Source organism: Delphinus delphis, chromosome 11 (assembly GCF_949987515.2).
Source record: "Delphinus delphis chromosome 11, mDelDel1.2, whole genome shotgun sequence".
NCBI lineage: Eukaryota > Metazoa > Chordata > Mammalia > Artiodactyla > Delphinidae > Delphinus > Delphinus delphis.
This window is the reverse complement of record NC_082693.1, coordinates 95,565,381-95,591,176: the sequence shown is the minus strand read 5'-3', so window position 1 is coordinate 95,591,176 and position 25,796 is coordinate 95,565,381. Positions and strand designations below refer to the sequence as shown.

Here is a 25,796-nt window from a genome sequence, read left to right as displayed (position 1 = left end):
GTCTGCACTGGTCTAAGCATTTTGCATCCCTTCTCTCATGTAACCTCACAACAACCTTATAAGGCAGGTTCTGTTCTTATACCCATTTTACAGGTGGAGCATAAGAGCCTCAGAGAAGTTAAGTAACTTGCCCACAGTCACACAGGAAGGAAGTGGTGAAGCCAAGATTTAAAACCAGGTGCCTGCCGAACTGAATTAAAGTTCTCCAATCCACTGTGTCAACCAACCTTGCCTGGTTTCCTCGGTGCCTATTTCTTGAATGCCCACTGTGTGCAGGCACTGTGCCAGGGGTCAGAAGACAAAGCAGGCCCATCTCCTTGGCTGGTTTAGCAGCCTGGCTGGGGAGGCAGGCAGGTGAACAGGAAGGCACAGTTCTGCTGGATCTGGTGAGGGTCTGCACTGTGCTGAGACCCTCTCAATAGCACTGCTGTTCTTGCCCACATTTCACAAAGGAGGAAACAGACTTAGAGGGGTCGGGTGGCTTGTCCAGGGTCACACGGTGAGTGAGTTGGGAAGCCGGGATTGGAACCCGAGCAGTCTGCCTTGAAGCCTCCATCCCTTTCCACCACTTCCTGCTGCCTCCCGGGACACTCAGTAGGAGCTATGATGGGGGATAAACATGGAAAGCCGCATCTCACTTGGACCTGGGGGTCAGGAGATGCTTCTCGGAGGAAGTGATGTTTCAGTCGAGACCCTCATGTAGCCAGGGAACGGGTGACAGTGGGGTGAGGTGTTCCGAGCAGCGGAAGAGCAGGTGCGAAGGCCTGGAGACCAGAGGGAGCGTGGTTTGTTTAGGGAACTGAATGGAGGTGTTTCTTCTGGGCTTCCTCGCTGGTGTTTGCGCCTGTGCGCACATCTTTTGTGCCTAGGGTCAGTTTACTACAAGGCTTTACTGAGTGCCTGGTGTGGATTTTGCACCATGTCAGGTCCTGGTGGGGGAAGGACCGGTGCAAAGCATGGCCGGAGTCCTGAGAACTGAGGTGGGAACGTTAGCTCCAGGCTTTGGGGAAAGCCTGGGAGAAAGGGAAGTACTTTCCAGACCCTGGGAGCAGCCCGGTCTCCTGGCCTCTAACCCTGACATCCTGGACGTGGGAAGGGTGAAATGAGATATCTGGAGTCTGGCGCTTAGTAGACTCGCCCGATGCCAGGCCCAGGAGCTCAGATGAAGTTGTGAGCCGAATTAGGGGCAGCCTGTGTTCAGCAGCCCAGGTGCTCCGTGGTGCCAGGGAAGAGGGTGCTGCGGTGGGATTGCCACACCGGGGCCTGGCGGGGCCTGGGCTGGGCTGGGGTCTTGAGCTAAAGGGAACACAGTAGAGCGGGTTGTGTGGTGTCTCATCTGAGGGCAGAGGCTAGACTACGCATGGTTTACTTAAAGCAAGTGGGCATCGGGGCTGGTCTGTGCAGCTGTAGAGTAGGAGGCTCAGGCCGAGGGCACTGCAGGGCCAAGGATCTGGCCGTGGTCTGGAGTCCAGGCACTGGACACCTGGGTCTCTGTTTCGTCCCTCCATGTATTGGGCCTCAGTTTCCCCACCTTGACACGGGGCTTTGGCGCCTACCTCTTAGGCATTGCCACGGAGTAAGAGGGGGAGCATGAATGCCCGGTGCTGGGACTGCACGTAGTAGTAGGTGCTCAGCCCACCGAACTGGTGCTGCTAGCCACATGCTCAGGGCAGGCTGCCTGCTGCTGCCACCCCTGGAGATGGGATTTGGGGTGATGGGGACTGCTGCATTCTGCCTACCCCTACTGAAGCCCAACTTTGCTGGGGGGTGGCCTAGGCTGAGTAATCAAATCCAAGGCCTTGATCCTGCAGCCGGTGAAAGGCTTCAAAAAGCCCCGAAGCTGCCTGGCTGGCCCTTCAGGCTCTGGGCCCCCTTGCTGGCTGTGACTGGCCCTATCCCACCCTCTTTGCCACCTGCCTCAAATCCCAGCGCATTTTCCTTCTGCACCGCCTTGGGGAGGCCCTTCCTTCGCTGAGCCACACCAGGTGTTTGCAATCACCGCCCAAGATGCTGGATGCGAATTCCCGCACACAGTAGGCGCTCCGCGACCCGTCACACTGGCCTTGACCCACTGGGCTCCAGGAACAGCAGTGAGCTGTGATTCTTGCCTGTGGTGGGCGTTCGGCCCTTTTAAGCCATTCACTCGGGGGCCAATTATAGACACATAATCGCCCCTATCTATAGAGATAAAACATATTCTTCAGAGATGAGCCACCCGCCCCTCCCCTGCCCCCCCCCCCACGCTGGCACGCGCTCTCTGCATTTGAGGGCGATGGAGGAATCTGTGCTTCCCTCCTTCCTCCATCCATCCCCTCCTCCCCGCTGCTCCTCCATCTCCGCCCTGCAGAGGTGAGATCTGGCAGGGGCCGTGATGTCAGAGGCTCGGCTGATGTCACCGCCCCGGCCCTGTGACTTCACTTGCCGGCTCGGGCAGGAGGAGCCGCGAGGAGGCTGAGAGACGAGAAACTGCCCCCTTTCCTTTTCCTTCTCCTTTTTCCCTTTCCCCTCCTCCCTAGCCTCACTCGGGAGTTGTTTTCCTCCGGCCGGTCGCCCTGGGCTGTTGGAGGGGTCTGGAGCAAGTGCCAGGAAGGATGCTGCTGCAAAGGTAACGCAGCATGCGCCGTGTCTCTCCCTCCGGTCACGAAAGTTTGCTCTGGCGTGCGAGGCGTGCCGGCTGGGCGCTCCGCCGTGCCACGCTGCCCGGCCCGAGGCTCCCGGGGAGGGGCGGGCGGGGGCGGGCGGGGGCCTCCCGGGCGGCCTTCACTGCCTTGTCCCCATCAAAGGCCGCAGCTGCTCGAGCGGCGGCTGCAGCTTTGAAACTGCCATAAAGAGCGATGGAGGGAGGGGAGCGCGGGGGATGTTCAGAGCGGTGCCCGGGAGGGTGGCCGGGAGAGGAGGGGGGAGAGACGGCTGCTCTGGGAGCGCGGCGGCCGGGGCGTGAAGGGCAGGGCCCCGGGTCAGAGTCCCAGGGGCTGAGTCACTCTCGCTGCCCCCCGTCCCCTGAGGTCCAGCCAGCTTCCGTGGCTGGGACCCTGGCAGTGAGGGTGCAGAGGCGGCCGGGGGTGGCCAGGGGCTGGCTTCTCCCCCCACCATTATTTCCAGGCTTATTCTTCCACCTCCAGCAGGCCATTTGTCAGCGGAGATTCGGGACAAAGGAGGGGGCAGTGGGTGGTCTGCTGCAAGTTGGGCGAGGGGCACGGAGCGCGGGCCAGAGAGAAACGCCAGCAATTAAGAGGCAGATCGAGGGCTTTGCTCATTCAGGCTGTCGAGGGAGCCGTCATTTTGTGTTAGCGTGCGTGTCTGAGGTGGGAGGAGGAAGAGAGGGGAGAGTGACAGGAGAAGGATTATGACATTGTGTTGTCTCTGTTTGTGGTAAATGCAAATTTGGCACCAGCAGCTTCCCGGGAAAAGCAGCAGCAAGTAACCCAGGCCAAGGCCTTGGCCCAAACCCGCTGAGGGAGCCCATGTGGGGCGGTTTGGGGTTTTGTTTTTTTTCCTCCCTTTTTTCTGTCTGGTGTGTGCTTTTTCCATTTATTTTTACAGTGAAGTGCTGGAGACAGACAGGCCAGCATGGCGGGGAGGAGCTGGTCCTCCCTCCTCTCTGGCACACCAGCCCCCTCCTCACTCTGCAGGAAGCCCAGGCTGCTCTCCTGACCCCCAGCCATTGCCCCATCTTGGCTGCCTCCCTGCAAGGTCTCTCCATCCCCAGCCAGGGTCACTGTCCTGTCATTCTCTTAGCCTGGGCGGCCTGAGGTCTCAGAAGGCTACTTCTGCCCACAGCTGCTTCCCAAGGGTAACCAGAGACAGAGAGCCAGGGACTGAGGCTCAGATGGGGTTCGAAGATACAAGGCCAGAGATGGGCCTGCCCCCAGCTGCAGGAGGGTGGCAACGGGTTCTGTGGCCGCGCTGGTATTGGCAAGGTGTCCCAGGACCTTGTCTCCTCTGACGGGCACATGAGGGCAGAGAGCTTGAGCCTGACCTGGGCTGGGAAGCAACCACAGCTCTAGGCTCTGGGCTGCAGCAGGGCTCAGGCAGGAGCAGCGGCATGTACAGAGGTGGTCAGTCTCTAGAGGAAGTCTGCAGAGAACACAGAGAGTGGGGCTTTAGTAGGGCCAGGCCATAGCTCAGGCCCCAGCAGGGATGGAGACATCCGAGCTGAGAAGCCGAGGCAGGAGCCCACCTCAGATGGAGGGTCAGGGGAAGGCCCTCTGGGTCCAGCCTGTCACACACTAGGCCTCAGGCTGTAGCCCTCATTCTAGCCCTCCTTCCGCAGGAGCTGGTTCCTTACCTGGACCTCACCGCCTCCTTTGCCTGGTCAAGTCCTTTTGGATTCAGTTAGCCTCCTCCAGGAAGCCTTCCCTGCCCTCAACCTGGATGGTCTGGGGGCCTGCGCCCTGCCCATCCCCATGTCCCCTCTCACAGTGCTGTGAGAGGTGTGGTCACTGTCAGGCTCTTGGGTACAGGATTTTTAAGGCATCCTTCTCGGTGTTCCCAGCACCCGCCCAGAGCTGAGTACAGAGGGAGTGTGTGCCTGGAAGCTAGGGGAGCAGATCCAGACCCATTGATACCCCAGGAAGATGGGCCACCAGGATGGAACAGTCACCCTGCCTCACACCCTGGAAGGGGTGATGGGCTCACTTCCTTTGGGCAAACCCACCGGAAGGGGAATTTTCCCCCACGAAGCCTGACATGTAGGGACAAGCCACAGCTATGCCTGTGACCGGGACATCTGCCCCAAGCAGGAGAGCCTCATGTGGCTAATGTCCCTTTGGAAACTGCTGGCGGGCTCGCTAATCTACCCCAGCATTTCCTTCAGGTCCTGGGCCCACAAGCCAACCTTCATAGAGGAGCCAGGGAGCTGTGTGTGAGGAGCACCTGGCCTTCGCCTGCGGGGCTCTGGTGCCCCATGGAGCCTCCTTCATCAGATGGAAAAGGAAGGAACAGTGGATAGACCCTCCTCAAGGCCAAGATGCTGGGTCCGTTCCAGGCCTGGGCTTGAGACCCTTCTCTCAGAGGTGTTGGGAGTACCAGTCGAGGTTCCAACTGGCCGGTCAGCTCATTTCACCCAGCCCAGGCTCACAGAGCCTGCCCACTTGGAGCCGTGTGCCCACCCTCTTGGCATACATAGATGGAAGAAGCACAGCAAGCCCCTTCCCTCTGTATGCCCCCAATTTGATGGACCCCAGGAGCTTTGGAGTCAGCCCTCAGTTGCAGTCTTCCCTGGCCACTTTCTAGCTATATGACCTTAGGCAAGTTACTTAATCTCTCAGGGATGCAGTTCTAAAAGGCAGTGACCTGGTAGTAGTAAACTCTATCTGCAGGCTTGTTGTAGGGACTAAGGAGACTGCAGGTGCAGCACCTGTATACAGCAGGTGCTCAATTAATGGCAGCTGTGGTTATGAGGGAGCTGGCTATGCCAGCACCGTAGAGACACAACAAAAAAAGTTTTCCCTGGGGTACCCTTGTGAATTCTGACAGGTCAATCAAGAGGGGCTTCAGAGAGGAGGTGGCATTTGAACGTCTTGGAGGATGAGTAGGAGTTTGCCAGGCTAAGGCAGGGGAGGGTGTACCACCAGAAGGAAGGATAAGAGCAGAGAGCTGCAGGTGTAACAGGCCAGTCACCTTGAGTGGCTGAAGCCCAGGAAGGGGAAAGGGGAGAGGGAACACTTTCTCTCGGCAGTGGGAGCCAGTTCTGGAAGAAGGGAGGGCCTGACTTGATGAGAGTGGGCAGGTTGCACACAAAGCTGGCTTGTTCTAGCTCCTCTCAGGGTGGCCTTGTGCTGTTGGGATTCCTGAACAGCCGGGGAATTTAAGAACCAGCCTGGGTCTCCTTTTAATTTGGAGTCTCAGGACTTCTGGCATCCAGGGCCAGCCCAGGCCCCACTCTGAGACGGGGCCAACATTGCTGGGGAATCAGAGTAGATGCCTGGTCCCCAACTTGGGTGAGGGTTCCTGGAGCAGCTTCTCTTGCCTGGGACCCTGACGTGACTGGAAGCTCCTGCAAGAGATGAGGGCCGCTACTCCCCCCAGTTCATAGCGGGAGCCAGGCTGCCTGGGTTCAACCCTGGCTGTGCCATTTACCAGCTGTGTTGCCTCAGGCAACTCACCTGCCCTCTCTGAGCCTTGGTTTCCTGGGGTACTAATGGTACCTAAGTCACAGGGCTGTGGTGAAGATGAGGCGAGATAACTCTCACAAAGCAGTCGGCCCAGAGCCTGGCTCCCGGAGAGCACTCAACAACTGTTAGCTCAAAGAAGTCAGTGCAGGAGAGTGAAGGCTCTAGCATCTAGTGTCTGTGGGCCAGGATAATCATGCCTAGTAATAATAGCTAACATTGGGAACTCCCTGGCGGTCCAGTGGCTAGGAGTCTGTGCTTTCACTGCCGAGGGCCCCGGGTTCGATCCCTGGTTGAGGAATGAAGATCCCACAAGACGCCTGGCGCGGCCAAAAAAAAAAACTGACATTTATGAGCACTTACTGCGAGTCAGGCAGGCTCTGTTCTAATTGCACAACTATGTAGTAGCTTATTGAGTACAGTCTCCCCTCACTCTGCCTAACGTGTGAGGGTGGGGGGTGGGAGGTAGGGCACCCCAGAAGCCAAAAGCATGCAGGGAAAAGCCTCAGATATTTGGTGTTTTCTGCGCGAGGCTAAACGGACACCCTTGGTAATGTGGGCAAGACAGAGGGAATTGGACGACGGCTGGGCTGTGAGGCATGAGGACCACAAGGGCCCGCCCACCACTGCAAATGGGCCACCTGGGACTGGACACCCCTCACACGTGGCAGAGCCTCAGACGTACCGTGGGGCCCTGGACCAGTCACGGCCCCACCCTGGGCCTCAGTTTTCCTATCTGTTTGATGGGGGATTGGGCTCGCTTACCTCTCTCAGCTGCTGTAAGGGGTGGCAATTCTCTCGTCTCTTTGATTTTCTTGGATGGCTCCCGTGTAGGTTGTGACTTGGGAGGTCACATCTGTCCATTGATTTTTCCGGAAAGGATGCTTTCTTCCCTTTTATTCTGCAGTCAGCCCACAGTTGAACAACTTCGATGTCTGGCCTTCCCACTGTTCCTCCTGTCCCCACCAGCACACCTCACCTGGGCTGGGGAAGGGGGCCGAGAGGGTCCAGCAAGATAGTGGCTCCCAGGAGGGCACAGGACTCCCCCAACACCACTCGATGTGCACCATTTGGGGAGAGCCTTGGGTGTGGGCGGATACAGGACTCGGTAGCCAAATCCAGCCCACACCTGGCAGTGTGACGCTGAGTTGCGTGGAAGACCCAAACGTTTCATTTACCCTCCCTTCTCTCCTCCACTCATGCTTCAGAGTCAGACAGACCACTCATTCCTTGTTCCACTGTGCTGTGCTGGGTGATCGATGCTGGGTGACCGTGGGCACCGTATTTCCCTGAGCCTGCCTGCTCACAGGACGAGTGATTCCCCCTCAAGGGGTATCTGAGGCCAGAATAATTGGAACCAGCACTTAGGTGTGAGGTCATGGATTAAGCACTTGGGTGGATGCAGCCCTCCGTGGCGGGCGATGTTAATGTCCCCATTCTGCAGGTGAAAAGGCTGAGGCTCCAGAGCTTACAGAGCCTTCTCAAGGTAGCATCGCCCTCTGCCCTCCTTTTTTTTTTTTTTTGCGGTATGCAGGCCTCTCACCGTTGTGGCCTCTCCCGTTGCGGAGCACAGGCTCCGGATGCGCAGGCTCAGCGGCCATGGCTTATGGGCCCAGCCGCTCCGTGGCATGTGGGATCTTCCCGGACTGGGGCATGAACCCGCGTCCCCTGCATCAGCAGGCGGACTCTCAACCACTGCGCCACCAGGGAAGCCCCCTCCCTTTCTTTTGTACACCCCACCTACTACCAAAAAGGAGCTGGGGCGGGAGCCCATAGGTGGCAGGATAGGTAAAGGGAGCCCAGAGACCACGGGGTGAGGGCAGGGGAGGCTGGGGAGATGGGGTAGTTACCATGCCAGCTTGTCACTGCTCGCCCACACAGGATATATGGGGAATGGGAATAGCGGTCATCAAGTGTGCGCAGGAGGGGCACCCCACATGGTCGCGGTCCTTGAGAATGCACAGGTTTCTGCCCACCTTCACTCAGCCAGGGCATGGGGTTGCTTAAAGGCTTCAAATCCCAGCTCTGCCACTCACTGGCTCTGTGATCCCAGGCTAATTAGCTATTGCTCTGAGCCTCAGTTTCCACACATATAAATAGGGACCATTGGCGTACTCACCTCGTAGCCTTGTTGTGAGGATGACCTGAGTTAATGCGGGTAACTCACTTAGCATGCTTCCTGGCACATGTGAGAGCCGTAGGAGTGTTCTCTATTGTTATCCCTCAAATCAGCTCAGGTTCCCCTGGAGAACACTCAGAGTCTCCTGAGCACCTGCTTTGTGCCAGCACCAAGCCCAGGGAGCCAAGGATTCATCACTCAGGCCCCTCCCGTGCCGTGGGCTAAGCCACCAGCCTCAGGGCCTGGGGCTGAGTGTGCAGATTTGACATGCAGGGGGAACGGCCTGTGAGAATTGGTGTGTTGGCTCCCACTGCTGGCTGACAGACATCCTGATGAAATATGTCACTTTAAAACATTTTTAAAAGAAATTTCCGGAAAGCTCTCTTAACCCCATGGGAGCCATAAGTAGCCTGAACTGTTGTCAGGTTCTAGTCTTGGCTTTGAGATGACTTGCCAGAGACCCTCCCTTGTCTGGGCCTCAGTTTCCTCATCTGTAAAACAGGGCAGCAACTGTATCCACCCGAGAGGGTTGACCCTGTGTGAGGCTGCTTGTGAAATGTGCTTTGTAAACTCGAAAGCACCTTAACAGCTGTTGGGATTTTTTGGTTCTGTTTCTGGTCATTCAGGACACGGTCACGGGCAGATGCCTGTGCGGTGTCATGCTGGCCCTGGGCGCGGGCATCCATGGGATGCCGGCTCTACTATCAAGGGCTCCCTGAGTCGTGACCTCACTAAAACCCTTGAATTTTGTGATTTCCAGAGAACGTGGAAGGCCCCCCAGGCAGCCTGGCCTCTTCCGGGGGAAATGCTGGTAAGTGTCTTGTCTTATCTGTTAGTTCGTTCCACAAATGTTTCTGGAGCAGCTCCACGTGCTGAGGATGACGCGGGAGAACCGGAGGTCAGCCCTGCCCTCGAGAGCTCAGTCCAGGAGGAGGGGTTTGAAAACTTCACCCCCAAACAACCAGACAGCCAAGGTTCAGGGGTGGCTGGACGCAAAGCCTAGGCTTTTCAGGAGACAGCCACGGGCCAGGATCATTTATAAATGAATATTGACTATTTTCTCTGCTCAGAATCCTTCAGTGGTTCCCCCTTTTGCCTTTGGGATAAAGTCCCCAAGCCTTCCGTGGTCTGCACTGTCTCACTCCAACTGCATCTCCAGCTTACTCATTTCATTGAAATCGCACTGGCCTCCTTTCCATTCCTGGAAATCTACTCGCTCCCTCCTGCCTTAGGGCTGTTGCCTGTGCTGTGCCCACTGCCTGGAGCTCTCTTCCAACCTCATCACGTGGCAACTTCCTATCTGTCCTTCAGGTCTCAGCTCAAATGTCCTGGATCCCCAAGACCCAGGGTCCCATTATACACCCTCTGGGCACCTGCCCACTTGCTTACTAATGTGTTTCATGGCTGTTACCAAATGATTATTTATGTGATCATTTGTTTGCTCTAATGGTTCTATGGCACTGTAAGCTCCATGATAACAGGGACCCTTGGGCTCAATGCCTGGCATATGGTAGGGGCTCAATCAATGTTTGTGGAGTGAATTTATGATGAGTATTAAGGTAAGGCTTCGTGGAGGCGGTGGCATTTGAGGAAGACTTGAAAGAGGGTGTAATTTCACGCTGTAGGGAAGAGAGAAGGGCTTCCTGCTTTGGGTAGCAGACAGGCACATGATAGGGACACAGCCCATTTGGTTTGGCAAAGAAGCAGAAAGGGACGTGTGAGAGAAGCTTGGAGAGGTGGCTGGGGCCAGGCGAGGGCTTTGTGTTCCAGGTGGATGAGAATTAACTTGAATTCTGAAGCTCCTTGGGGCCCACCAACAACCTCTGAGCCAGGGGTCGTAGGGTCAAAGCTGGCTTCTGGAAACTGTAATGAGTTTGCTGCAGGGATGGGTGGGCCGGGAGAAGAGGCTGCAATCAACAAGACCAGTTGGGAGTTGGAGAATCCATTGACTCTGCTGCTTTCTGTTTCCCCGGAATCACACATGGGCCTTGGAGTTATCCTGTGAGCTCCCGGGGAGATGCAGGGCAGTGATGAGGAACCTCACAGGGCATGACTGCTTCCAGAAGACAATCACCTTGGTGGCAGGGGAGCCATTCTTGAATCCCTGGAGGGAGAGATGGAGTGGAGGGGACATTGATGTCCACACTTGTCACACCTGTGTCCTGGTGCTTTCCCTGCGGCCCAGGAATTGTGACACTGAGGCGCCAGCCTGTGGCAGACGATGAGCAGCAGCATTTCCCTCAAAGCCCAGCAAACAAGACCCACCTCCGCGCATCCCACGGGGGTGCAGCTGTTGTGGTCAGAAGAGCCAGAATTCTCAAGAAGGACCTGGGGACGAGTCTCAGATCTACCACTTAGCAGCTGTGTGCCTCTGGGCATCTTGTTAGCAATTCTGGGCTTCAGTTTCTTTAGCTGTGAAGTGGGGGCTACTTGGGTGTTGTGAAGGTTAAGTGTGAGGACACACACGGAGCCCCAAGCTCAGGGAACACTGGAGGCGCAGGAAGTAGTGGCTGTATTATGGCCACATTTTTCTCCACGGTTTGAATTCTTCACAGGAAGCTGGGGTTTCAGGCTTAAAATGAAGAGCATGTCAACAAAGCAGGACGGAACAAAGTCTTTTCCCAGCATGCCTCAGCATGCAGCACTGCCTTCCCGTGGAGCCCAACAGTGATGGGGCTAAAAGTCTTGAGCTTTCAAGCAGAAATAATCCCAATGGAAAGGAGCCTCCCTATTGTTCTCTTGTGATAAAGCGATGCAGGGGCTCTGCAGCCTGACCTGCCTGGTTGCAGATTCCAACTCTGCCTAGCTGTTCGGTGACTCAGTTTCCTCATCTGCAGAATGAGGTAATAATAGGACCCACCTCGGAGAGCTGTTATAAGGACTAAGCAAGTTAGAGCAGGTGAAGTGCTTAGACATGGCTTTGTCACTGCTATTGTTAGATCGTTCCATCTTCACTTGAACACTCTGCAGTGCTGTAAGTGACTCAGTGGGGGCTCGGGGGCCAGAAGCCTGAGTTCAAACCAGCTCTGCTGCTTGCTCGCTGTGTGACCTCCGGCAAGTCTCTTAACCTCTCTGTGTGTCCATTTCCTGCTCTGCACAATGAGGATGACAATCCCTGCCTCCCACTGTTGTTGGGAGCAGTGGATGGGGTCAGCCAGGTAAGGGACCCGACTTCCTGGAGGCAGGCAGACCACTCGGCCCCTCCTCCCGCGCATTCCAATTTCCAGATGAAGAAATTGAGACTCAGAGCCATTGGATGATTTGCTAAAGGACACAGATCAGTGAGGCCAGGCTACACTCCCAGCTCCGTGACCTGTGCTGGGCCACCATGCCAGGGACTTCCCAGGGAGACTTGAGGCACTAGTGGCAGGAGTGTTGAGTGGGCCGAAGGGTGAGCTTCTGTGAGGCCAGGCAGCAGGGGCCTCCCGTTGCTCAGCTGCAACTCCTCCAGTGTCCCGAGTGTGCTGATGCGTCCTGCTGCTGTCGGTTAGGCCTGGGTCTTCCAGGCATGGAGTCTGCAGGTCCAACGCCTGCAAACTGCCCAGTCTCCAGGGCTTCACCATGTTACCTGTGGGGAGAGACTGGTGCCGACCCTGCTGTCCCCTCAAGTCTGTTTCCCTATCCACCTGCAAACTTTGGGACCCACCAACTGTCTGTGTCCATCCATCTTTCCAGTGTTTACCCAGTGCTGGGAAACTTGGTGGTTAAGAGTGCAACCTCTAAAGACCTGGGTTCAAATCCCAGCTTGGCCTCTTCTATGCTGTGTGACTTGGGACAAGTTGTTCAACTCTCTGCCCCTTAGTCGTCCCGTTTGTAAAGTGGGGATGAGAACAGTACCAACCTCATGATGTCGCTACAGACACACAGTGCCTGTTCCCAGTCAGCTTGGATTCCTCTGGGCTGTTTCGTCATTATTCATGTTATCATGTTGATGGTTATGGTGCCTTACCCTGCAGAGGATGCCAGAGACCCGAGGGAAGCAGGGGTGTCTGCCCTGTGAATACTCACGGTCCTGTGGGAGAGGCAGACACAGGCACAGGCAGCCCAGTGTGACCAGTGAGAGCTGAGGAGGAGGGAGCCACGACTTGGGGCCTGGAGGAATGAGGTGGAAGGCAGGGTTGAGGGGCAGATCTCCTGAGCAGAGGTCACTGTGAGACCCTGTGGAACCAGTTCATGCCAAATGGGTCACAGATACAAGGCCCTGTAGGACCCCACCCCTGCCCACCTCTGCAGCCTCATCTCTCGTTCCCCTAGCCCTGCGCTGCACACAGCCCTCCTGGGACCTGCAGTGGCTGTCCCCACGTGGCTAAGGCTTGGTATTCCCGGACTCTCTATTTGGAGGCTTCCCCACCCCCTTAGCCTTAGAGCCTGCCCTGCCCTTGCCCCAGAAAGACTTATTCTGAGGCCCTGTGTTCCCTCCATCAGGGTTTACAGCCCAGCACACAGCAGGTGCTCTGTGTGGAATGAAGGCCACCCTTAGGTTTGTGCTTTGCGTGGGAAAAGTGCCTGGCTTGGGACAGGCTCTGCCGGACGCTTTGGGGGGTTCCCCACTCTGTTAAGCAGAGGCTTTTTCTGGTAAGTTGTCTCCTGGAGGATTGTGAGCACGAGTTCAGGAGGCCTCCCTCCTGGCGTGCTAGAGTTAGCAGGAGGCCCCTCCTACGAGGAAGGAGAGCTGGGGCCACTGAAGGATAAAGGTGAGGGCGGTACTTGTGCTCAAGAGAGCCAGCGAGTGAGAGGAAGGACATCCGCCTGCCGCTGAAGGCACCGACAGCCCAGCTCACTTCGCACAAGTCACTGATCTGCCGAGCAGGGCCAGTCTCCTCAATCAATCCATGCTGACAGATGGTAGCGGAATCAGTGACCTAGAGGCAGAAGGCTCCATTTGTAATCCCGGAGTGGCCCAGGCGCCTGGAGGAGGGCAGAGGAGTTTGTAATAAAGGGAGTGACACAGGGTTTCCAAAAGCCATCTCGGAGCTGGAGGAGGAGGGAAAGGATTAACTTTGCTTCTGGAATTGAAAACACTGATTCAATTCAATATGTATTTTTTGAGTGGACTGGACTAGAAGAGAGAGAGAGAAGAAAAACAAAAACAAAAAAACCCCCAACTAATCTACTGTCCTTTCCTTAAACTGTGGTAGGAAAAACAGGATTCTCTTGGGATTGACATATATACACTAATATGTATAAAATGGATAACTAATAAGAACCTGCTGTATTAAAAAATAAAATTGTAAAGTTCAAAAAAAAAAAAAGAAAAACAGGATTCTCACAGATGAGACAGTGAGAGAACAATAGAAGACACTAATGTGATCAAAGAGGAGGGAGCTCCCAGCTATTGTGCTCTGGCCATTATGGGATCTTGAGCAGTGACTTAACCTCTCTGAACCTCAGTCTGTTTGTATGTCCATATCATAGAACTGTAGCTATTGCTAATGTGTGCCTGGTACTGTACTGACTTTTTTATACAATTCTCTTTAGATTCCCAAAATACCTTATGAGTGAGGTCATATTATCCCCATTTTACAGCTGAGGAAACCAAGTTTCAGAGAGGTGAAGTGACTAGTCCAGGGCCACACAGCCCAAGCGTAACTCAAATCTATTTGTTGGTCATAATGCCCACACATGTTCTTTTTCCAAATGGTACTGAAAGGGAAAGTGGCTGTTAGGGCTGAAGAGGTCCAGGCTGGCCTGGCCCTAGGACTGGGGAGGTTTCCAGGTGGAGGTTAACTAGCCATTGTTCCGGCAGGGTCCAAAGGGGTGGGGAGGGGGCGGTAGGGTCAGTCTCAGGACAGGAGGCAGGAACAAACAAGAGCCTGGACTTCAGTTATCTGTCTGCATTCCTTCCCTTCTGCATGAGGCTTTGCATGGCTTGTCACCATCCATTTGAGGTTCTGGTCCCCTAGTCTGAGACCCGAATAAGCTGAGGAAGAAGGGAAAGGAAGGGAAGAACGATGGGGCAGGAGACTCTAAGGAAATGGGCTTCCCTTTTCTTCCTGAAGTCTCTCAAGAAATTGAGGGTGCTCCCAACACCAAGTGGAAGCTCTCATGCATCTTTCTGTGTTTGTCTAGAAAACATGGGTCTGTGCTGAGAGTTCCCTCTTTCCCTCTGTAGCTCTGACTCAAGCAGAAGCCAGCACTGGCCTTTTGGGTCTTGGTGCCAAAGAATTTGAAAATGAAACTCATAGAACAATGGGAACAGCCAGAGGGCAGGGCTTGGCGGCCTGCTCAGCTCTGCCCCGGAAGAGACCAGAAGAGACCGGCACCCTGCCTGGCATGCAGGAGGTGCTGGGGAATCAAGTCTCCAGGAATAGCCCTGACCCACATTGGAGCCGGCCCCCACTTTGTGTGATTGGACAGAAGCCAGGAGAAACCACTGCCTTCCCCCGCCACATCCTCCTGGGGTGCCAAAACCAACTCAGGCCTTACCTTAGATCCCTTTGCTGGGGGCAGGTGCTACCACAGCCAGGACCCTCTTTGCATGGCCCAAGGCAAGGCAAAGCGTTAATGTCTCTGTCTAGGTGGGGTGAGAGGTGAAAGGGTAGAGACAGGCCCTGGGGAGCTATGGACCTCAGATATACTGAAACTGGGCCCCCAGGCCATACCTGGTTCCTATCAGCCTCCACCTGCTACCCTCTTCTTCCAATTCCAATTTACTTTCAAGTTGGGTTGCTTCAGGAAAGGAAACCACATACTCCCTTAACATCTAGGGCAGATGGGGTCTAATTTAGAATCAGCAATTTTAGTCAACGTCAGGGACATCCAGTCCACACTCTTCTCCTTCCCATTGTACCAACGGTAAACTGAGGCCCGGAGTGGGGAGAGAATTTGGCCAGGGCTCTGGGTGAGCCAGAGGGAGGATCACAGACACTCCAAGTACAACCTAGCCTCACTGGTCTTCTCACTTTTGATAGCAGTGGGTCAGGCCGCACAAACATCTCTGGTTGTTTTACAACCGAGATTTTCTTTAAAAAAAAAAAAAAAAAAGAAAAAAAATGTCAACCATTCCTTTGCTCCATAAAACATACATGAGATTTGCAAAAGAAGGCTGGGAACGGCCCAAGGCCTTGGCACCGCAAATCCTCCACCTTATCTCCAAATTAATTCTGGACCCTGGGTCCAGTCAGCCAGGCGTGGCAGCTTTTTAATGCCGCCTCAGGCGAAGGCGGCTGGCGTTTGGTGAGCGTCTATTTTACACGTGAGGTTGGTGGGCCTCCCCACTCCTCGCTTGTATTGCGGAGGAAACTGAGTCCCAAGAGGGCCCAAGTCATTCATCCAAGGACACGGGGCGCCAAGGGGCGGAGGCGTTGAGGGCACTAGGCCTGAGGGCCGGGTGGGCGTTAGGCGGGCAGGAGCCGGCATCACTAAGCGGGTTACGGGGAGGAGAGTGGGCCCTCGCCCGCGGGCTCCCCAAGGCTGACAGAGATGCGATTCTGGCTTTGGCGGCTCCAGGGAACTCTAGAAATCCCAAGGAGAGATTCCGGGCCACCAACTCCCCAGAAAGTTGGCTCGCGGCCACTCCCAGGACGGCCGGGAGCTGCGGGCCAAGATGGCACTGATCGAGCGGCGAGACGCGCGCGACATCCCCCCCGGCCGCCGAGGGGACACCCGCGCGACCCCGGCCGCGGGGCGGATGTCTCCTGCGGCCCGGCGTGCACAGGCCTCGGCGCCGCCGCACGCGGGTGGGCACGCGCGCGCCCGCCGGCCCCGCCCCCTGCCGCCCCGCCCCCGCCGCGCGCCCTCCCGCCCGCCCGCGCGCCGCGGCCCGGAGCTTCTCGATTGGCCGCGAACCGTCACCTGACGCTCTGTTATTTCCTGTGTGTTGGGAGAATGGAGAGAAAAAACCCCGAGCCGAGCCGCTTTCGGCCCCTGCGAGGCGGCCGCGGCCTCCGCCAGGAGAGCCCGCCCTGAGGCGCGCCTGACCAGGGAGCGAGCGCGCGGGCCGGAGCGAGCCTCCAGGGGCCGCGGCCCCGGCCCGCCCCGCCGCCGGCCCCGGCGCCCGAGCTGGAGGCGGCGGAGGCTCCCCCACCCCCACCCCGCGCAGCGCCGTCCGCCGCCGCTCCCTCCCCTCCCGCCCCCGGCCGAGGCCGAGGGACCGGGCGGGGGGCTCCCACAGGTAACCGCTGCCCGGGCCTGAGGGGGAGGGGCAGAGGTCAGGGTTGAGGAGCTAGGGCCAGGCCGGGTGTCTGGCCTCTGGGGCTGGGGGCAGAGGTCTTTGCCCGGCCCGACCTGGGAGTGCTGAGCCCCAGGACTCCGAGGCCGGGACTCGGGTTGCTGAGGCGACTGTCCCTGCCCGGCCCGACCCGGGAGTGCAGAGAGGAGCGGCCTGCCCTGGCCTCGGGGCGTTGAGGGGAAAGGGTCCGGCCTGGCATCAGGGCGCTGAGGGGTCTCGGGCCGGCCTGGGAGTCTGGCCGGGCTTGGGCACCGGTCCTGGCCTGAGGGTGCCGGGGGAAGGTACCTGCTCGTCGCGGCCTCGGGTGCAAAGGCGGCGGATGTGAGCGGGCGGTGCCCGGGGATCGGCGGGGTCAGCGCTGCCCGCCCCGGGGTCCCTGGCGGCCCCGGGTATCCCGCGGCTCTCGCCGCTTCGCAGGGGGCGAGGCGGGCGGGCTGAGGGCCGGGCTTGGGGAGGGGCCGGGCGGGCTAGCGGGCGGGAGCGGAGCTGGGGCGCCGGAGCGCGCCCCTGCCACGGGAGGGCCGGGGGCCCGTTTATTGCCATGTGAACACCTGAAGCCATGTGGACGCGGCTGCTTCTCGCCTGTTGGGGGCGGAGGGCAGGTACCGGCTGGCAGGGCGCAAGGTCCCGGCCCTGGGGGCGGGGAGTGGAGCGCGGGACACACTTCCTGCGTGGGGTTTTCTCCCCCTCCCCCGCCGCGGTGAGCAGGGCGGGGTGTTTGATCCGGTGGTCCCCGTGTGCGAGCAAACGCTCTTTTGGGGGCCCGGTGGTGCTCTAGGCTTCTGGTCTTTTTTGGGGTGGGGGAAAGTGGTGGTGGAAGGAGAGTGGCCAATGCGGCCCAGCCCGCTCTGTCAGCGGCGGGAGGTGGAACATCTCTCGTGCGCCTGGATGGGAGTGGAATTTACTGAGTTGCGGGGGGCGGGCGGTGCAGAGGAGGGGCCAACTTCCTGGGCCCGTGGGTGGGGATTATTGCCTGTTTTTGTGGTTGTGGATACTAGCACTGTCTGCAACCCTTTAGTTTGCCCTTAGGGGACAGATAGAAATTGGGATTTTTTTCCCCCCTTTCCTCTTTGCTTTTTTTCCCCCTCGAAGATTAGATGACTCTGATAAATGCTGTAAAATGGATGGAATTTTCGAGCTATTATCTAACAGACAGATCTTTGAATGATAATTGGACCCTTATGTTAACTGCCTCAGTGAGGAGTTTTATAAAACGTCTTAAATGGGGTGGCAGCTTGGTGAAGTGGGAAACTGCACTGAAGTTCGACTTGGAGGTCCAGGAATCTACTTCCAGCTTTACCACCAAATAAACTGTAACTTTGGCCAAGTTACCTACCTCCCCAAGGCTCCAGTTTTTTCATCCATTCAGTGAAGACTCTCCTTCAGGTCAAACATTACAGGGGTTTTAGGTAGTACCCCCCACCCCCCCGCCCACCCCCATCTGTGCTTTTGTTTTAGTCATAGGCGACTTCCTGAGAAATGCAGGCTGTCCCTTACCTGGCTTTTAAAAGCCTGTCTCACTTTTTAGTTTTCAGCGTGTTCCTTCTCCAACAGAATGTAAGACTTGGTCGGTGTGCAGTTTTTCCTCAAATCCCAGATGTTGGTTTGTGCTTCTCAGAAATATTCTGGCCTATGCTGAATGTGCCTTGTATTTTTTCTCTTTGCAAGAAGAGTTATCAGGAAAAAGGTTTTTCAGAGAACATCGGACTCCTTGGAGTTGTGGCTAATGTGTGTTTGGGTCTGTGTGTGTTGGTTGGCTCCTAGGAGTTCCAAGATCTTTCTCTGCAGGGTGCTGTGGAGGGATCTTATTTAAAGTTCTTTCAAGGGATGTTTGGTGTTTGGCTAACTTCTGAAGTTTCCAGCTTTAGTATTCTCAGAGTAGGGACAAAGTGGAATTCCATAATATTGTCTGTGAAGTGGTGTGCTAGTGGAGTTAACTGTCACCTCAGGGTGCGCTAATTATTTGCATCCCCATCCCCAGTTTATTCCTTAATGGGAGCTGGACCTTTCCTCTCAGATGCTGAAGAGCCCCAGTCAGTTTCACTGATTTTATGGTGTGTGAGGGCCTTAGGCCCTGCGTTTGACTGGTTAGTCCTTCTGGACCGACCTCAGATGTTGGTCTTGCTTGTCTTAAATTTCTAGTACTGGGATGCTTGAAGGACATGTGCCTAATGTGGTGTAATATGTCTTTCTTGGACCTCTTTTTTATTCATTCAGTGCAAACAGTTTCAAAAAGGGTCACAGCATTGGGAGGTATGCTCGTAATGCTGACTTTGGAGACACCTTGGTAGACTTTTTCTTGTATGTTAACATCAGGCCTGTCACATAGGTAGACACTTTTATATGACTATAAAGATTGAGTATTTGGAATTTCCAAAACTAAACAATTTATTCTATGCTGGTATTTGAATTATGACCTTGTGTTTTATGTGGCCTTTTTAAAACCTTATAGTTACTTAAATTGTGAACAGTTACCACACGTTAATTTACATTTTTGTTGTAACTTATGTGAGGAAAAAGTTTATAAAACTCTTACAGAGGTAAAAGTTTGTTTGTTTACGTATGTGAGATAAGGTTGCCAAGGTGGTAAGATGTCAGGAGATGTGGGTTTTAGGTTCTGCAACCTTTTTTTTTTTTTTTTTAACCTTCATAAAATGTAATGAATGTAGACCAAGAAATTAGATTTGGACTTCTGGTGAGTTCAACCTTCTCTTCAGAAAGAGAGGAAAGCTTACTAACATTCGTTTTAAAAAACAAAACCAAAACACCTCAGAATGCTAGGTTCTGTCTGAGGTATTTTAACTTATCTTGCAAAATCCACCCAGCAGACCTGAGAGATATATCACCTCTCCTTTCCCTGAGAGGTCATAGAGCTAATGAGAGTCAGGGTTTGATTGTGACCGTCCTCCCCTTGGCTCCAGAGTCTTTACTAGGTCTGTTATAGCTCACTGCCAGCTCAAGACACAAATCAGCCAGTGGTAGGTTGGCTTTGGAATACAAATTTCCTGCTGTGTCCCCCTTCTTTTTTTTTTAAGTTATAATGAATCTGAAATCTGGACTCGGGCAAAATACTGGAAAGGATGGTTTTTGTGACTGTGCGATATAGTTTAGTGACCCCTGGCAGTTTTCTAAAATTTCACTTTCCCTGTACCTGGCCAATTTTGCCAGTGCACCTGAGATTTAATCTAAAAACTTCTCTTTCATACCCAATTCTGTCGTTCTATCTTGAGCTGAAAACTTCTATCAGATCAAAGAGTGATACGATATGTAAGGGGCTATCTCTTTTCCTGTCTGTGTTACTACTGGTTTACAATGCACAGGAATCATTATCTGGTGCCTGCTCTCAGTTTGACCAGATGGGACTCAAAAGATATATTTACAAAAGACAACCCTTTCCCCAGTATGCCTTAAGCTCTCTTCCTCATGGGGGCTTACGTTCAAGGCACCTTAGTGTTCGTTAGATCTGTCTGGGGCTTCTGACTCGGCTGCCTTCATTTTCTCTTTGTGGAGGTAAGAGTAACAAAATAAAGCAAAACAATAAAACCCTATTCATATTGGAGCAATACTGTATATAAAAATCATACATTTGAAATATAGTGAAGTCAAGGCTTTTATAGAGCATGATTTGGTCACATTGCACTTAGACTGAATAGTTTTTTTATATTATTAGGTAGCTTTGAAAGTTCTCTTAATACCTATGGTACATGCAGTATGGATGGAAAGATTCTCTTGGCAACAAACACAATCAGTACTTTCTGCGTTAGAGCTGTGTTTGCTTTGTACGTAATGTGCATGACCCAGCAGGAAGAAGAACTATAAAGTGACTTATTGGTGTATCTGTGGCTTGTTATCTGATGCTTCATTGTGGGGAAGAAAGAGAAAACATTAGCTACAGGGGAAAATATCCTTGTTGCAGTCTGCATATGTAAGCTGTTCTGTGGGAAAGGGTGGAAGTTCACTGGAACACTTGAACATCATCCTGATTGGAAGGTGGTTACCATGTTTGAACATCACATCCGTAAACATGGATTAAGGTCCTCTGTGTTCTAATTTTCATTAACAAGCTTTTGTAGGCACTGTTCTAAACATGGTAGATGCAGTGGTGAGCAAGGTAGAGAAGGAGCCTGCTCTGGAGAGGGATTGTAGACAGTCAGTAAGAGTGTCTGGCGGTGATAATAGCTATGAAGAGAATAAGAAGACAATATGATAGTGACTCGAGGGATACTGCTTCAGAGTGGTCATGAAGATGTACCCTCTTATGAAGTGTTTTCTGCCAGCAGGGCAGTCAAACTTGATCTGTGGGATGGATGAAAATGGCGTTAAACAAAGTAAATAATTTGCTTTAGTCCTGAGCATCTTGAGAAGTTAATCCAAAGAGTAGAAGTGGGTTGGTTGAAGTCTTCCCTCTGTTTATATCTATGCTTTGTGAATGGGGACCTGGCTCAAAAGAACTTAAGAGGGGTCATTAGTGGTACCTTATAAAGGGTAAGAAAAAGGAACGTGTCTGCTTTATTAAAATTGTTCTCATAAAAAAGAGATGTGTAGGGAATTCCCTGGCGGTCCAGTGGTTAGGACTCCATGCTTCTACTGCAGGGGGCACCGGTTCAATCCCTGGTTGGAGAACTATGATCCCACAAGCCATGCGTGGGGCCAAAAAAAAAAAAAGCCAGAGATCTGTTATTGAGTTGATGAGTGCTAGGCATTATTAGAAACATAGTTTCATTATGTTTATGTTTCTTTGTTGAGGAGTTGGATTGGGGTGTTACAATCATTGTACTTTGTTAAAGCTTCAAATGAAGCCAGCAAAAGTTAGTGATATCTGTATGCAGGACACTCTGCTAGGTATTGCTTCAGATGGAGGATCCCAGGTGACCTTGGGTTGGGGAGGGAGTTGTTGGGGGGAGCCCCGGTGGCTGAGAGTGGGGGCTCTGGCAGGAGAGGAAACAGCGCAGGGCAGACAGGCTTCGTCATCCACAGCCAGGAGGGTTCGTCCTCCGCACTTTTCCCAGCCGGCCAGTGGCATCCTACATACCTTCAACCACCCTTTCTGTGCTCTCTGGTAGAGTTATATAGAGAACTGAAAGAAACCTAGTCTGGCACTTTACACTTCTTTTACAACTCAGGAAAGATGCCAAGAAGGTGGTGACCTGCCCAGAGTTATGCGGCTTTACACTGACAGTGATAGTCAAGGCTAGGACCCTGTTCTTTGCCAGCGAGGCTAGTGTTCTTTCCCCCGTAGCCCATGCTCTGACCAGAGGGTTGATAGTTAACAGTTGCTCCTGAATAGAAAAAGAAAGGAAGCCTCTGGGTGCTAATGTATGCATTTAGGAAACCTGTGTAGTTGCAATCTTAAGAAGTGAGGGAAAAGACAGTACATCAATCTTGAAAGCAGAGTACTACTGTTAACTTTTCACAAAGTTATGTAATATTGGTTTCTTTGGACCCCCTGAGATACAGTCTCACCCTGATTATATCTTGGTCCACAATGGACGACATGGAGAAGCTCTTTGCCATATTCAGAATTAGTTGTGAAGTTCAAATTAGGCCCTTTAGATGTAGGGAGAAATTTCTGGTATGTGGCTAAAATTGAGTTCTAGAACTGAAAAGAGGTAAGGCCCTAGCAGTCCTAAGTTTTTCACCTCTAGACCTCAAGTTTCAGGGAAGGTTTCACTTCTACATTTAGAAGCGTCCTAAGATAAAGCATTACTTTGGGAGTCCGGAGATTATTCACTGTGCCTGACAAGAGTAGGGATTCTTGGGGCTTCCCTGGTGGCGCAGTGGTTGGCAGTCCGCCTGCCGATGCAGGGGACACGGGTTTGTGCCCCGGTCCGGGAGGATCCCACATGCCACGGAGCGGCTGGGCCCGTGAGCCATGGCCACTGGGCCTGCGCATCCAGAGCCTGTGCTCTGCAACGGGAGAGGCCACAACAGTGAGAGGCCTGCGTACTGCAAAAAAAAAAAAAAAAAAAAATAGTAGGGATTCTTGAGCAGGACTACTTTCCTGGACATTTTCCTGACTTAGTACTCTGGTGGGTCAGTTACCTGGGGACAGGTTTGTATCCCTTTGGCAGTAATATGAGAGGACATTCTTGCAATAGAAAGTCCATGTGATGGGAAGTTTATGGAGACAGCAGAGCATATGAAGGAGGATGTGTGGCCTCAGTCTGGCTCCATCACTTATTAGCAGTGAGTGACCTTGGGCATTTTGCTTGAGCCACAGTTTCCTTGTCTGTAAAATGGAGATATATCTTCCTCAGGGCTGGTGAGAAAAGGAACTAAAATAGGAAAAGTATATAGTGGAGTGCACCACCTATAGGTGACACTCAGTGAATGTTAGTGTAGTTGTCCATTAAACAAACATTCCACATTGTACCGTGTACCAATACACTGTCTAGAGCGGGGCTGGTTCCTGACAATCCTGTTGATTTTACATCCTCCAATATCTGCTCAGTAGAGAAGGGCAACTAAACAGGGCTGTTGAAAGTGCTCTGATGGGGGGAGTACATGGTGCTGTACCAAGATAGGTCCTCCTGACTTGAAAGGTCACAGGAGGCTTCTCAAGAGATGACCGTTCGCTTCCTCATCCAGGCGCTTGTCTTGTCTCAGCAATCTCTTCCCACCTCTATGGCTCGTTCCTCCCTTCTTCTGCTTAACCGTTGGCATTCTCTGGACCCTCTTATTTCATTGCCCTTGCTCCCTGGGTGCTCTCGGATATCCCTAGGCTTTGATGATTGCCAGTAAGCTGATGACCCGCATGTTGATACCTTCAGCCAGACCTTCCCTAGCTCCTCCAACTCCTGCTTGACGCTGCCATTTGGGTATCTCACTAGTAACTTGAGCTTCGTAAGTCCAGAACTAACACATATTCCTCAAACTCTCCTCCATTTGCCCCGTTCTCCATAAGTGGCTTTACCATTTACCCACTCTCTCAAATCACATTCCTCCTTTTCTCTCACTACCCTCCATATCTAATCCATCACCATGTTACTATCAGTGCTGTTTCCATAGTACGACTTGAATCTGTCCACTCTACTGCCGCAACCACTGAGCCACCATCCTCTCCTACCTGGAACATTGTGATTGCCTCTTAACACAGCCTCCCCATTTCTACCCGTCTGTCTGTCTCTATTCCAGTGTGCCCAGAGCAGCCAAAGAGTCACCTGTCTTTCCTCCCTTAAAATCGTTTAATGGTTTCTCATAGCACTTAATAGAAAATCCAAACTCCTTCCCATTTCTCCCAAGGCTCTGAGTCCCCTGGCCCCTACCCACCTCTCTGGCCACCTCTCTGCTGCTTTTGCTTGCCGTCCTTCAGACACATGGACTTTCTCTGTGTCCTCTGAAGGCTCCAAGCTCTTTCCCATCTCAGGGATTTCGTTATATGCTGCTGCTTCTGCTCAGAACACTGTGGCCAACCCAGCCTTTTCTCATCTTTCAGGATATTTGTTGAATGAAAATAAATAGCATGAGACAGGCAATAAATGGGATGGGGTAAGGAGGAAAAGTGTCCTTGGAGCGCATCTACAAAGGTCTTAAAAAAAAGAAAAAGAAATATAGAGAGAAATGTTTGAAGAGCTAAAAGAGTGTCATTTTGGCTGTGGTGTAGGTAGTTATTCAAGCGAAACACCTGGGAGTCAGGCAGCAAGAACCCACCCAAGTACACTGCTGATGAGGCTATAAAATGATGCACCACTATGGAAAACTATTTTGGAAGTTTCTTAAAAAGTTGAACGTTATGTCTACCCTGTGACCCAGCAGTTCCATTTCTAGGTATTAATCCAAGAGAAATGAAAATATATGTCCACAAATAAGCCTCGTACAAGAATCTTCTTAGGAGCTTTTTTCACGATAGACGAAAACTAGAAACAGTCCAGACGTCCATCCAGTGGGAGAATGGATAAACAAAACGGTATGTTCATACAGTGGAAGACCACTCAGCAGTGAAAAGAAACAAACTACTACAAACTACTACAAGGAAGAAGGAAGAATTTCACACAAATTATGCAGAGTGAAAAGCCAGACACAAAAAAGTACATAGTGGATGATCCCATTTATAAGACACTCTAGAATAGGCAAAAGTAGTCTGTGATACCAAAAATCAGATCAGTGGTTGGGTGGAAGGGGGTTCACTGGAAAGGGGACATGAGGGAACTTTCTAGAGTGATGGAAATGTTCTGTGTCTTGGTAGGCATTCATCACATCTTATTGAATCGTATACTGCATGTAATTTTGCTGTATGTAAATTATACCTAAAAACAACCTACGAATTGTCCTAGATTTCTTTTTCCCCTCTCACTTTCAGCATTTAATCTCCCAGCAAGTTTTTTTCATTTTATGTCCAAAATACATCGTAAACTTGTTCCTTCCCATCTCAAGCACCATCCCCTCTTATCCGGACAACTGTATTATTAGTTTCCTGACTGGTTTTGCAACTCCCAATTTTTTTTGCCCTCCCAAACCATTTTTTTCTGCTTTTCAGCTAAAGTGATCTTTAAAAATTCAAATTGGGTTATGTCAGTTGTCTTCCTACAACCCTCTAGTAGCTTTCCATTGCTTTCACGGTGGCCGACAAGGGTCTCTCTGACCCCTGCCTCCCTCTGAGCCCATCTGGCCTGGCCTCCTTGCTCCCTTAAGTTCCAGCCTCTTTGACCTTCCTTCTGTTTCTTGATCACCTCAAGCTCAAAAGCTCATTTCTACCTTAGGAACTTTGCCCTCGGCCCTTCCCTCTGCCTCCTGGAATACTCTGCTTCCCAAATCTGTGTGAGACTTGTTTCTGTTTGTCATTCTGGTTCAGTTTATCTTTTTTTTTTTTTTCTTTTTGGCCACATTGGCACGCAGCATGGAGGATCTTAGTTCCCAGACCAGGGATTGAATCCATGCCCCGTGCATTGGAAGCACAGAGTCTTAACCACTGAACCACCAGGGAAGTCCCCAGGTTCAATTTAAATATTTCTTTCTCTGTGAGGTTTTCTCTAGCCCTCACAGCCTAAAGTAGTGCTCCGTCACATCAGCCTGCTTTATTTTATTCATAACTTTTATCACCATCTGAATTTGTCTCATCCTTTTATTTATTTGTTTGCCTGTCTTCTCCCTCTAGGATTAAGCTTGGCTTGTTCACTGCTGTACACTCAGCGTCAACAGCAGTAGTGACACATAGTAGGCCATATGTATTGACTAAGTGAAGATCTTGAGGCTGGTGATGACGAGATGAGAGCAAGCCTACTAGGAGGTAGATCTCTGAGGGAGAAGGAGGAACCAAGGAGAGTCAAGACTTCTGGCTTGGAAATTAGGTGGTGGTGATACCATTCATTGAAATAGAAAACAGTGGAGAACAAGAAGATTGGGGTGGGGTAAAAGTGATGAATTTAATTTTGGACTTAAGTTTGAGATGCCTGTA

General features: G+C 52.8%; 1 protein-coding gene across 2 annotated transcripts in view; it reads left to right on the top strand.

Moving 5' to 3' along the window:
* The first annotated feature begins 16,071 nt into the window (after window positions 1-16,071).
* The window catches only part of TCF20 (transcription factor 20), a 96,055-nt gene continuing 86,330 nt past the window's right edge, over window positions 16,072-25,796 (top strand). Inside the window, exon 1 of one of the 2 annotated variants that reach the window (XM_069541216.1) lies at window positions 16,072-16,345. The gene's annotated coding sequence lies outside the window, so the exon portion shown is untranslated. The remainder of the gene's footprint in view (window positions 16,346-25,796) is intronic. The other variant, XM_060025778.2, reaches the window with a different exon arrangement.